Here is an 11,231-nt window from a genome sequence, read left to right on the forward strand (position 1 = left end):
CATTGGACGTCTGGTAGGGCTAGCGTTTTTGCTTACGCTTACAACACTCAGCTATTTAACGTTTTTTAATGTAAATTCAAATTCGCAACGTGGTTTTAAAAAATAACTTCAAAGTTGAAATGCCACTTTAGAATTTTTGTCAGGTCGTTTCTACCGTCAAGGAGGACGCTAAGCATTTTAACGAATACTTTGCAAATATTGGCGCCAGAATTTCAAAAAAAAACCAACTTGCATGGAAAATAATGTTATCCTTCAGCAGCCATCGTTGTTTTTGAAAAAAAAAAATGATTCGACTGAAGGTATTGAAGTCATTGAGAAACTAAAAATTAAATATAGTATAGATTGCTATGATATCAACACTGTTCTCATCAAGCATTTAAAGAATATGCTAGAAGGCCCTTAGACTGAAATTTTTAGTGACTGCCTAACCTCAGGAATCTATCCAAACTGTTTAAAGATTGCAAAAATTGTACCAATTTTCATGGAAGGAAAAATCGATGACCCCTCAGACTATAAACAAACTTCGGTTCTTCCAGTTCTGGGAAAATTTTTTGAACGTTCAATTTTCAGACGAGTCCAATCCTATGCAGACAAATTTAATATCATCCGAAACACTCACTTTGGCTTCAGACCAAAAAGGAGCACTAATGACGCCATCCTCACATTGTTGGAAGAAGTTTCAACATCGCTATCGAACAAAAAACTAACTGTTCAAAATAAACTTTTAGACATAACAAATGTTCGCGCTTAAATTAATGACGTCATTATAGCGCGAAAGTGAAAAAGCTAAAATTAGATTTGCTTAGACAAAAGGCCTTGAAAAACTACTGGTTTGTCCGATTAAGGTCAGTTTGCCATCAAAATGTTTATAGATTTTTGAGATTGTTGAAAACCGTATTGCTAAAATGCTAACCGAAAATGTTAAACTGATTGTTGTCATATATTACTTACTCTTCATATTATCTGTTAAGTTGCCGATAATTTACAGATTTTGAAGCAGGTTTTTGTAGATCTTACAGGATACGAGAGTGCGGCACATTTTGGTCCGCCGACCCGGACCCGATATTCCGGACGATATTCCAGAGGATTTTCAGGACGATATTCTGGACAGTACGACCCAATTGGCCGAAAGTGACCAATTAGCCGAAATTTTTCCAGAGACGACCCAATTGGCCGAAAGTGACCAATTAGCCGAAATTTTTCCAGAGACGACCCAATTGGCCGAAAGTGACCAATTAGCCGAAATTTTTCCAGAGACGACCCAATTGGCCGAAAGTGACCAATTAGCCGAAATTTGTCCAAACACGACCCAATTGGCCGAAATTGTGCAATTAGCCGAAAGTTGCCCTGAAGTATCCGAATTGGCAAAAATTGTCCAATTAGTCGACATTTGTCCAAACTTGACCCAATTGGCAGAAACTGTGCAATAGCCGAAAGTGGCCCTTCAGTTATCCTGATTGTGGATTGTGGACACCCATTTTTTCTCGACACTCGAAGTTTTCTGTGGAATTTGGATTCTACCGGTGAACGCCTCTACAAAACTTGTAAGACTAAAAAACCAAAACTTTATCCATTTGTGCTAACTTGCTGATTTGATGCTTTAAATTCTGATGCGAGGTTTTTTGATGGCAAAATCGTAACCCCCAATTTTTCTCTATACCAAAACCCGATCAGAAAATTTTTTGTGGGTTTAGGAAAAAACCGGCCTCATAAACCTTAATTACGTTATCCTAACACCGTGTTTCTAAGCTCAACACCGTATCGAAAAAAAAAGGGCAAAAATTTTGAAAAAAAAAAAATTGAAAATTTTTGATTTTTTTTTTCCAAAAATTTTAAAGTTTTGCAAATTATTCAGCAAAGCGCCTAGTTTCATAATAATTTAATTTAAACGACCGAGTCGAGTTTTTTGCCCCAAGTGTTGGACTTAAAAAAAAAAAAAAAAAAAAATCAAAACTTCGCAAACGCATCAGGTTATTGTTGGAACTTGAACCGTTGGGTGAAAACGTGGAAAAAAAAAATTTTCGAAAAAAAAAAAAAAATTCGAAAAAAAAAAAAAAATTTTGGAAAATTTTCGAAAAAAATCCGAAATTTTCGAAAAAAAAAAAAAAATCTGAAAAAACGCCGGGTTTATTCTTGAAACGTGGTGCAGCTAACTAAACTAGTTCAATTGGATAAAATTAGCCGTAGTCCAGACCCGTAGCGTATTATTAAGCAAATCGTCTTACCTTTTGCTACAACCTTGTTAGCTCAGGGTGTTGCGGGAGGTCAGGTCGCGGTTTGCTTGATTCCCTCCCTCTTAAGTTGATTTAAATCACTAAATGTTCATACTAGCTGCTAGCTCGCTGCACCACGCTTTGAAAAAACTGTCCCCCGCTTCGCAAAAGCGTGTATCTCAATCGACACTCGAAGTTTTTTCTCGACACTCGAAGTTTTCTGTGGAATTTGGATTCTACCGGTGAACGCCTCTACAAAACTTGTAAGACTAAAAAACCAAAACTTTATCCATTTGTGCTAACTTGCTGATTTGATGCTTTAAATTCTGATGCGAGGTTTTTTGATGGCAAAATCGTAACCCCCAATTTTTCTCTATACCAAAACCCGATCAGAAAATTTTTTGTGGGTTTAGGAAAAAACCGGCCTCATAAACCTTAATTACGTTATCCTAACACCGTGTTTCTAAGCTCAACACCGTATCGAAAAAAAAAGGGCAAAAATTTTGAAAAAAAAAAAATTGAAAATTTTTGATTTTTTTTTTCCAAAAATTTTAAAGTTTTGCAAATTATTCAGCAAAGCGCCTAGTTTCATAATAATTTAATTTAAACGACCGAGTCGAGTTTTTTGCCCCAAGTGTTGGACTTAAAAAAAAAAAAAAAAAAAATCAAAACTTCGCAAACGCATCAGGTTATTGTTGGAACTTGAACCGTTGGGTGAAAACGTGGAAAAAAAAAATTTTCGAAAAAAAAAAAAATTCGAAAAAAAAAAAAAATTTTGGAAAATTTTCGAAAAAAATCCGAAATTTTCGAAAAAAAAAAAAAAATCTGAAAAAACGCCGGGTTTATTCTTGAAACGTGGTGCAGCTAACTAAACTATTTCAATTGGATAAAATTAGCCGTAGTCCAGACCCGTAGCGTATTATTAAGCAAATCGTCTTACCTTTTGCTACAACCTTGTTAGCTCAGGGTGTTGCGGGAGGTCAGGTCGCGGTTTTGCTTGATTCCCTCCCTCTTAAGTTGATTTAAATCACTAAATGTTCATACTAGCTGCTAGCTCGCTGCACCACGCTTTGAAAAAACTGTCCCCCGCTTCGCAAAAGCGTGTATCTCAATCGTGCTTAGCCATTCCCGGGTTAAGTTTCAACCATAACGCAGTGAACGTTCGTAAAACTTGTCAGTATCAACTTGATCACTATCTCTTAAACCGAACCGACATTGTTATTTGGCACGACGTTGTTAATAACTCTATTAGTCGACACCGTAGTAATAACTTTAACGCACTAACTCCTAACGTGCTTAAGAAGGTTCTTTTAAACTATAAACGTAATATTTATGCAATCGTTTACTGTAAACGTGTAGGCACGGAAGATATATATAGTAAGTTGAAAGAGTCAGGTATATTAGTTATTAACATAGTAACAGACCTGATATCTAGAAGGAAGCAGAACCTCACTGAGTTAGGACAAAAATACTTAGAACTACACCAGGATCCCTCTCTAGAACTGAAAACGTTTACGATCCTTAGGCGTTATAGCAAGAATTTGAAGTACATTATTTCCAAGAAAAATACTCCTAAGCCAGGAAAACGCAAGCGGCAAGCTAATCGAAACAGAAGAAATGCTGAGCAGCACTAGGAAATAAATAAATTGCTTCTCTAAGGTGTGATATTGTTTAATGAGTCAGAATATAATTTATCAATACTAAATATAAGGTCTTAAATTAATTATTGCCCTTTTTTTCTCTCAAACTGAGCAGTTGAGCGGTTGAGTAGAAGTGAACAAGTTTAAAAGTAATCAAAATGACAGAACAAATTGAGTTAAAATATCGTCGATTGATGAATGGTCGAACATCACTAGAAAATGAGCTTTCCGTAGTTCACAGTCGCATAACTGAGAGTTTAGAGGGACCAATTCGGAAAACAAAAATAAACGCCTTAATTGAATCTTGCAAGAGTATTCTCGAAAAAGCATTAGCTAAAAATGATGAACTTGTGATATTAGCTAATAAAACCGATAACCATAGCAAATTATTAACGGAGTTGGCTGCATGGTGGGATAGGATAGTTAAAGTTAACGATGAAGTAACTGGTAAGGCTCGCGCTCATATGGAATCTAATCAAGCTTCAGAGGTCTGCGTCAGTGAAACTAGTCGATCAAAAGTTTCATCAAAATCGGCAAAATCCGGGTCGAGTAAGCAAAGCTCAATGAAATCATTGACCCCCAGTGAGCGCCGCAAAGAGCTGCTCCTAGCGAAGATGAAGCGAGAAGAGTTGGAAAAACAACATGAAGCAACCTTAAGACTGAAACAACAGGAAGCCATCATCGAAGAGCAACAGCATTTGATTGAGATGGAACGAAAACAACAAGAAATTAAATTTGAAATTGACCGTAAAGAGCAAGAACATCGTTTACGAATCGAAAAAAGTCGGCTTGAAATGGAACGATTAAGCGAAGAAAATCGTATTAAAGTAGCTGAAGCAAAAATGGTTGAAACTGAATACCTCGAAGAGTCTGAAATAGATCAGCATCTCGAGCTGGCGTCTTCGGTTGATCGTCGTTCTGACAGGGTAAACGATTGGGTTGATCATGCATTAGAAAACCAAAAAGGACCCAAGATAGTTCCGTCTTCTTCAAAGTTTGAAAACTGTATAAATATAGAAAGTGGTTCGCATCAACACAGAAATGTGTCCACAGCGGAAGCTTCACCTCGACGATCGTTGCCGAATCGGACTTTTGATTGTGATCAACAATGTTATCCCTATCAACCAACCGTCTCCTTCAGCGATGGCGATGAAATCAAACACGCTGTATCCACTAATCCTGATCACGAAACGCAGTCGTTGCTTATTTCCAATAACGCTACACTTTGCGAAAACAATACATCATCATTTTTTAATCCAGCTGGAACAGCAGCTACCAATACTCCGGTATGCTGTTACTTCTCTGTACCTCATCCTTCGTCGTCCATTCAACATATCCCCGTCAACAACTTCAATAACGATTCCCGAGTTGTTGGAAACATGCCCGCCATCTCCAATCAATACTCTGGATACACCCCTCATGCAATTGTGTCACAACCACCTGCAAATTTAATCTGCAGAAATCAAAACTTGCTATCACATAACGTGTATAGCAACCCTGCGTCAGTGAACAATCCGTTTAGCGGACAGTCTGCCGTTATTAGTCAGCCCAATTTGCCACTAATGTCACAGTGGACACCCGCAGTCACCCAATGTATCACTGGGGTAACAAGTGATGGTAACACAAACCCATCAGTTGGTGGTTTTTCATCCGTAACGCCAATATCTCAGCAACAATTCCCCCACGTATCAAGTGGTGGTACCGTTTACTATGGGTTTCCCAATCACGACGCATCGGCTGAAAACACTTACATATATCAGCAGCAACCTTTTGCAGCTGATCCTAGCAACACATTGCCGTCGTTGCAACCAGTTCCCCAACCGCAAGCCGTGACACTGAATGACTTAGTCCAAGCTCTGTCAGTCTCAAAGAAGGATCCCCTTCCAGAATGGAAGCTGGCCCAGTACGATGGCAACCCGCTCCAATGGCACGAATGGTTTGGCCAATTTTGCAGTACTGTAGACGCAGCGTCCCTAAGTGATGATGTGAAGTTGACTTATTTAAAAACATTAGTCACGGGAAAAGCTAAGGCAGCCATAGCAGAGTTCGCATACAGTGGAAGAATGTATAAAGATGCTCTGAAAACTCTAGAAAGAAAGTTTGGCCAGCCTCAAAACGTAATTACGGCCCACCTTGATAAGTTGTCCAGTTTCCCGCAGCTTCGAATGCACAACTCTGAGAACATCATTAGCTTCTCGATGACCATTTCAAGTCTAGTGGCTGTCTTTAGGTCTCTTGATTATGAAGAAGATTTGAAAAGCGTCTCTTTGTTAAATCAAGCTCTTTCGAAAATTCCACCAAACATGAGAGAATCGTGGTCACTTTTTGTCGTGAAACGTAATTGGTCACGCCCCAACCTAATTGACTTTAACAATTGGTTAAAAGATAAAGCAGAAGCTCATGAGCAAATGAAAAATATGCCTGGAAAACCCAAAGTCGAAGAGCCATCCAAAACTAAAGCTGTAACGAGAGTTTTTGCCTCGACAAGTACAGTTGAGAAAAAGTTTGAATATCCTTCTTGTATCCTCTGCAAGGGGAAACATGCCTTGTGGAAGTGTTCTGTGTTTAAGGAGAAAACTCCAACACAACGTGCGAAATTCTCTGCGGAAAATAAATTGTGCTTCTCCTGCTTACAAGGGAACCACGCATTCCGGCAATGTCCCCGAGCAAAGAAATGCACCAAACCAGGTTGCACTAGCACCCATAATGTACTTCTCCATGGGGCTGAACGTGTTTTTCCTAGTCGAAATCCGGAAAAAAATGATAGCCATACAAGATCCAACGCTGGTCAACCAAGATCTAATGCAGAGCCGGATAAAGCGAGCACAAACGCTGATCGAAAATCATTCAGCAAGAATATACCAAACGCAAGTTCGAATCATGCAGACATTAATCCCGTTCCGTTGGATGTAAGTTGCGCAATCTCGAACGACCAATCGTCAATCATAACATCGAAAGGGTTACTCCCCATAATCAAACTCCAAGTTTCCACCGATTTCCAGAGTGCTGATTGTTTAACATTGTGTGACTCAGCATCTAGTCATTCCTGGATATCGGCTAAATTAGTCAAATGTCTGAATCTCTCAGGAAGAGATTTGGATCTCACAGTAAATGGCATTAACACAACGACTGTTGTTAAAACGAAACAAGTTCAGATGAAGGTATCTTCTAACTTCGATGGATTCGAATACATATTCGAATTAACCGCATTTGTCAAGGATGAACTTAAAGTCGGTACCGATACCGTCAACATCCCTGCATTACAGAGCAAGTATCCGTACCTTGCTCCCATCAAACCAATTGTGTATAGCTACGCCGATGTAGACTTAATAATTGGTCAAGACTCCTTCCATGCTATTCGGCCTGAGGAGTATTTCAAGAGTGAGGCCGATCCAAACAAATCGCCCGTCGCGGTTCGCCTTCCAATAGGCTGGGTCTTGAGCGGCCCAATGCCGACATCTACTGGTTTCCTTTCTACTTGTTTCAAGTGCAATACGGATGATACCGAACTAGCTTGTCAAATCAAACGCTGGTATGAAATAGAGTCATACGGAGCCTACAAACAGGTCGATTCCCGTTCAGCCGAAGACAAAAGGGCGGCTAAAATACTTGATTCCTCCACCGTCCACGATGGATCAAGATACGCTGTAGGTATGCTTTGGGCAGAAGAATCTATCATGTTACCAGATAATTACTATTCCTCTTTGGTTCAGTTAAAATCGTTGGAGAAACGTTTAGCGAAAGATCCTCACTTAAGGGATCAATACTCAAAAACTATCGAAGATGATTTGAGTAAAGGATACGTGATTCAAGTTCCTCCCCATAATTTTTCGAACCGCAGCATACGCGAGTGGTATCTTCCTCACCATCCCGTGGTGAACCCAAACAAACCTGGTAAAGTGAGGCGTGTCCTTAACGGAGCGTCTAAATTCCACGGTACGTCATTGAACAAATCGTTGCTAGTAGGACCCGACCTACTGCAGAACCTTGTGTTCGTTCTCCTCCGTTTTCGTCAACATCATTTTGCCGTATCGGCTGACATTGAAGGGATGTTCCTACAAGTCGGCGTCCTTCCAGAGGACCAACCATCTCTTCGTTTTCTGTGGCGGGAGGACCCCACAGCCGATGTGGTTGTACACCAGTACACCAGACATATATTTGGAGCAAGAGATTCGCCAACGTGTGCAAATTATGCATTGCAACGGACTGCAACGGATAATCAGGCGATGTTCCCTGACGCAGCGTCCGCAGTTCTAGAGAAATTTTATATGGACGACTACCTTGACTCCTTTGAGGACCCTGATGTTGCATTTAAAATGAGTCAAGAGTTGATTACTCTGTTAGCTCTAGGTGGTTTTAAATTAACTAAGTTCATAAGTAACGTAACTAAAATTAATAAAGAGTTAAACCCGCCCCAAAGCGCGCCGCAACAGGAAAGTAAAAATATTGTAACTTGTGGGGATAATTCTTCTCATGTTCTTGGTCTGAAGTGGGACCATATTGACGACACTTTGGTCGTAAGCCGTCGTGTCAATCGTGAACTTAAAAATTCGATAACACAGCGAACAGTGTTAAGTTTTGTTTCTTCCGTTTTCGACCCCATAGGTCTCGTAGCGCCCTATACCGTAAGAGCGCGATTATTGTTGAAAGAAATCTGGCGCATTCATGGTCAACAATGGGATGATCAGCTACCCGTTGATATCAAGACAAAATTTCTTGCCTGGCACTCTGGTTTGCCATCTCTAGGGAAAATGAGTATAAAGCGCAGCTACTTCTCCGGACCAGTCGATTGGGTTGAGTTACACATGTTCGGTGACAGCTCAGAAGAAGTTTTTTGTGCTGTAGCTTTTCTTCGCGCCCGTGTGAAAACTTCACTCGAAACACAAGTTGCCTTCGTCTTTGGAAAAGCAAGAGTGGCGCCCATGAAAGCGCTTTCCATACCGAAGCTTGAACTGCAGGCCGCGTTACTCGCTACCCGCTTGAAGGAAGATGTCCTCAAAGCTCTAACCATTCCTGTGTCAAACACGTTCATGTGGACTGACAGCACCACTGTGCTCCAGTGGTTAAACTCAGGTAGTAAGCAACCCACGTTCGTGGCAAACCGGATTGGAGAGATTCTAGAAAGTACGACCGTAGACCAGTGGTTTCATGTCTTAAGTGGAGACAACCCTGCTGATACGGGAACCAGAGGAATCTCAGCGGAGTCCTTAAAAACAAGCAGCTGGGTGAACGGGCCAAGTCTGCTGCAAAGTGGCGAGTGGCCTTTCAAGCCGAGCATAGAAATACTTAAGAAAATCCGCCTGGCTGGTCCCGCTTGTGACCTCAATGAAGGCTTACAGCAAGCCTCTAATTTTTCAAACGTTGCACTAAATCAAAAACAACCCATTTTATTTGATTGGCAAAAGTTCAGCTCGTTTCGTAAACTCCAGCGAGTGGTTGCCTTCATGCTCAGACTTAGTCCGAAACACCGGCACTACCGCACTAAAGTCAAGGAAATAATCGATCCGGTTGAATTAGAAACCGCCAAACAACGACTTTTGATGATTTCCCAAAAGGAATCTTTTGAAGCGGAATATTTACTCCTATCCTGCAACAAAACCGTCAAAAAGTCTAGTCGTATTGCACAGTATGCACCGTTTATGGGTCCTGCATTCCTCATTCGTTCAACTGGGCGAATTCGCCGCCTAGTTGAAACTGAATATGACACAAAACACCCTATAATCCTTGATGGAAGGCATTCTTTGGTGAAATTGTTCGTAAGTGATATTCATTATCGCTATCAGCACCAGTTCTTAGACTACCTGCGAGCTGTAATTCACTTAGAGTTCGCAATCTTGAACCTTCGCTCTTTATTGAAGTCCATTGAAGTCCACTGCCTTATATGTAGGAAGCGCAAAGCCAAAACTGTCACACCTATGATGGCAGAGCTTCCAGTTGAAAGGCTTGGTTACCGCCAGCCTCCCTTCACAAACTGTGGTGTTGATTACTTTGGACCCTTTTACGTCTCAATCAGGAGGAGTTCTGAAAAACGATGGTGCTTCCTTTTTACATGTATGACCACCAGAGCTGTACATATTGAGATTGTCTCATCCATGGACACGAGTTCGTGTGTAATGGGAATCGAAAGATTCATTGCCCGTCGCGGCACTCCATCAGTCATTTGGTCTGATAACGGCACCAATTTTGTGGGAGCCGAGAAAGAACTCTTAAAATGTATTCAGTCATGGAACGATCAAGCACCCCCAGAGCTGGCGAAAAAAGGTATTAAGTGGAAATTTAACCCCCCGGCAGCCCCGCATCACGGTGGTTCTTGGGAACGCCTCGTTCGGTGTTGTAAAAGGGTATTCTACGCAATAATAGGAAGTAGAAAGCTCACTCCCGAAGTCCTTGAAACAACTTTCTGTCTTGTAGAACAATCACTGAACGCTCGACCTATAACATCAGTAAGTGCAAGTCCGGATGGTTTCGAGGTGTTAACTCCTAATCATTTTTTGTTAGGCCGAAATGGTACTAGCTTTCCTTCTCTCTCTTTCCAGGAGCACTTCGACCATCGAAAGCAATATATCCGAGCGCAAAGCTACGCCAACGCAATTTGGAGTCGTTGGCTGCGAGATTATGTGCCAGCACTAAATAAACGCAGTAAGTGGCACTCCGATAGTGACGTTATTTTAAAAACAGGGGATTTAGTGTGGATTGTTGACGAACGCAGCCCAAGGGGACACTACCCTCTGGCTCGTATAAAAACCCTTAATTACGGAAAAGACAACATAGCCCGATCCGCCGTAGTTACCACCCGCTCCGGGGAGCTAACTCGACCGGCCGTAAAACTCGCACCCGTTTTTGCTCCTTTGGGCGCGGAAGATGTTCGCGCTTAAATTAATGACGTCATTATAGCGCGAAAGTGAAAAAGCTAAAATTAGATTTGCTTAGACAAAAGGCCTTGAAAAACTACTGGTTTGTCCGATTAAGGTCAGTTTGCCATCAAAATGTTTATAGATTTTTGAGATTGTTGAAAACCGTATTGCTAAAATGCTAACCGAAAATGTTAAACTGATTGTTGTCATATATTACTTACTCTTCATATTATCTGTTAAGTTGCCGATAATTTACAGATTTTGAAGCAGGTTTTTGTAGATCTTACAGGATACGAGAGTGCGGCACATTAGAGAAACTAAGGTTTTGGTTGAAGCCCAAATTTCGATATTTTGAAATTACCTATTTGCCACATCAATAACAAAAAATTAAAAACTATCAAACATGTGCCTCCAGCTTTAGCTGAGCCCCTATTTTTCAATTTTTTCCGAATACCACGGCAGATCATAAAACGATGACAATATATAACAAATTTTTGATCATATAACAAATTTTTCTGCATTTT

At 40.7% G+C, this 11,231-nt stretch overlaps 2 protein-coding genes across 4 annotated transcripts in view; one reads left to right on the top strand and one right to left on the bottom strand.

The window, feature by feature from the left end:
• Positions 1-11,231, top strand: part of LOC134845320 (Bardet-Biedl syndrome 2 protein homolog) — a 342,396-nt gene that overhangs the window by 131,024 nt on the left and 200,141 nt on the right. The window lies entirely within an intron of this gene.
• The window catches only part of LOC134845000 (uncharacterized), a gene marked incomplete at its 5' end in the record, with an annotated part of 41,159 nt that overhangs the window by 12,184 nt on the left and 17,744 nt on the right, over positions 1-11,231 (bottom strand).

Source organism: Symsagittifera roscoffensis, chromosome 4, assembly GCF_963678635.1.
Source record: "Symsagittifera roscoffensis chromosome 4, txSymRosc1.1, whole genome shotgun sequence".
In the NCBI taxonomy this organism is placed as follows: domain Eukaryota; kingdom Metazoa; phylum Xenacoelomorpha; order Acoela; family Convolutidae; genus Symsagittifera; species Symsagittifera roscoffensis.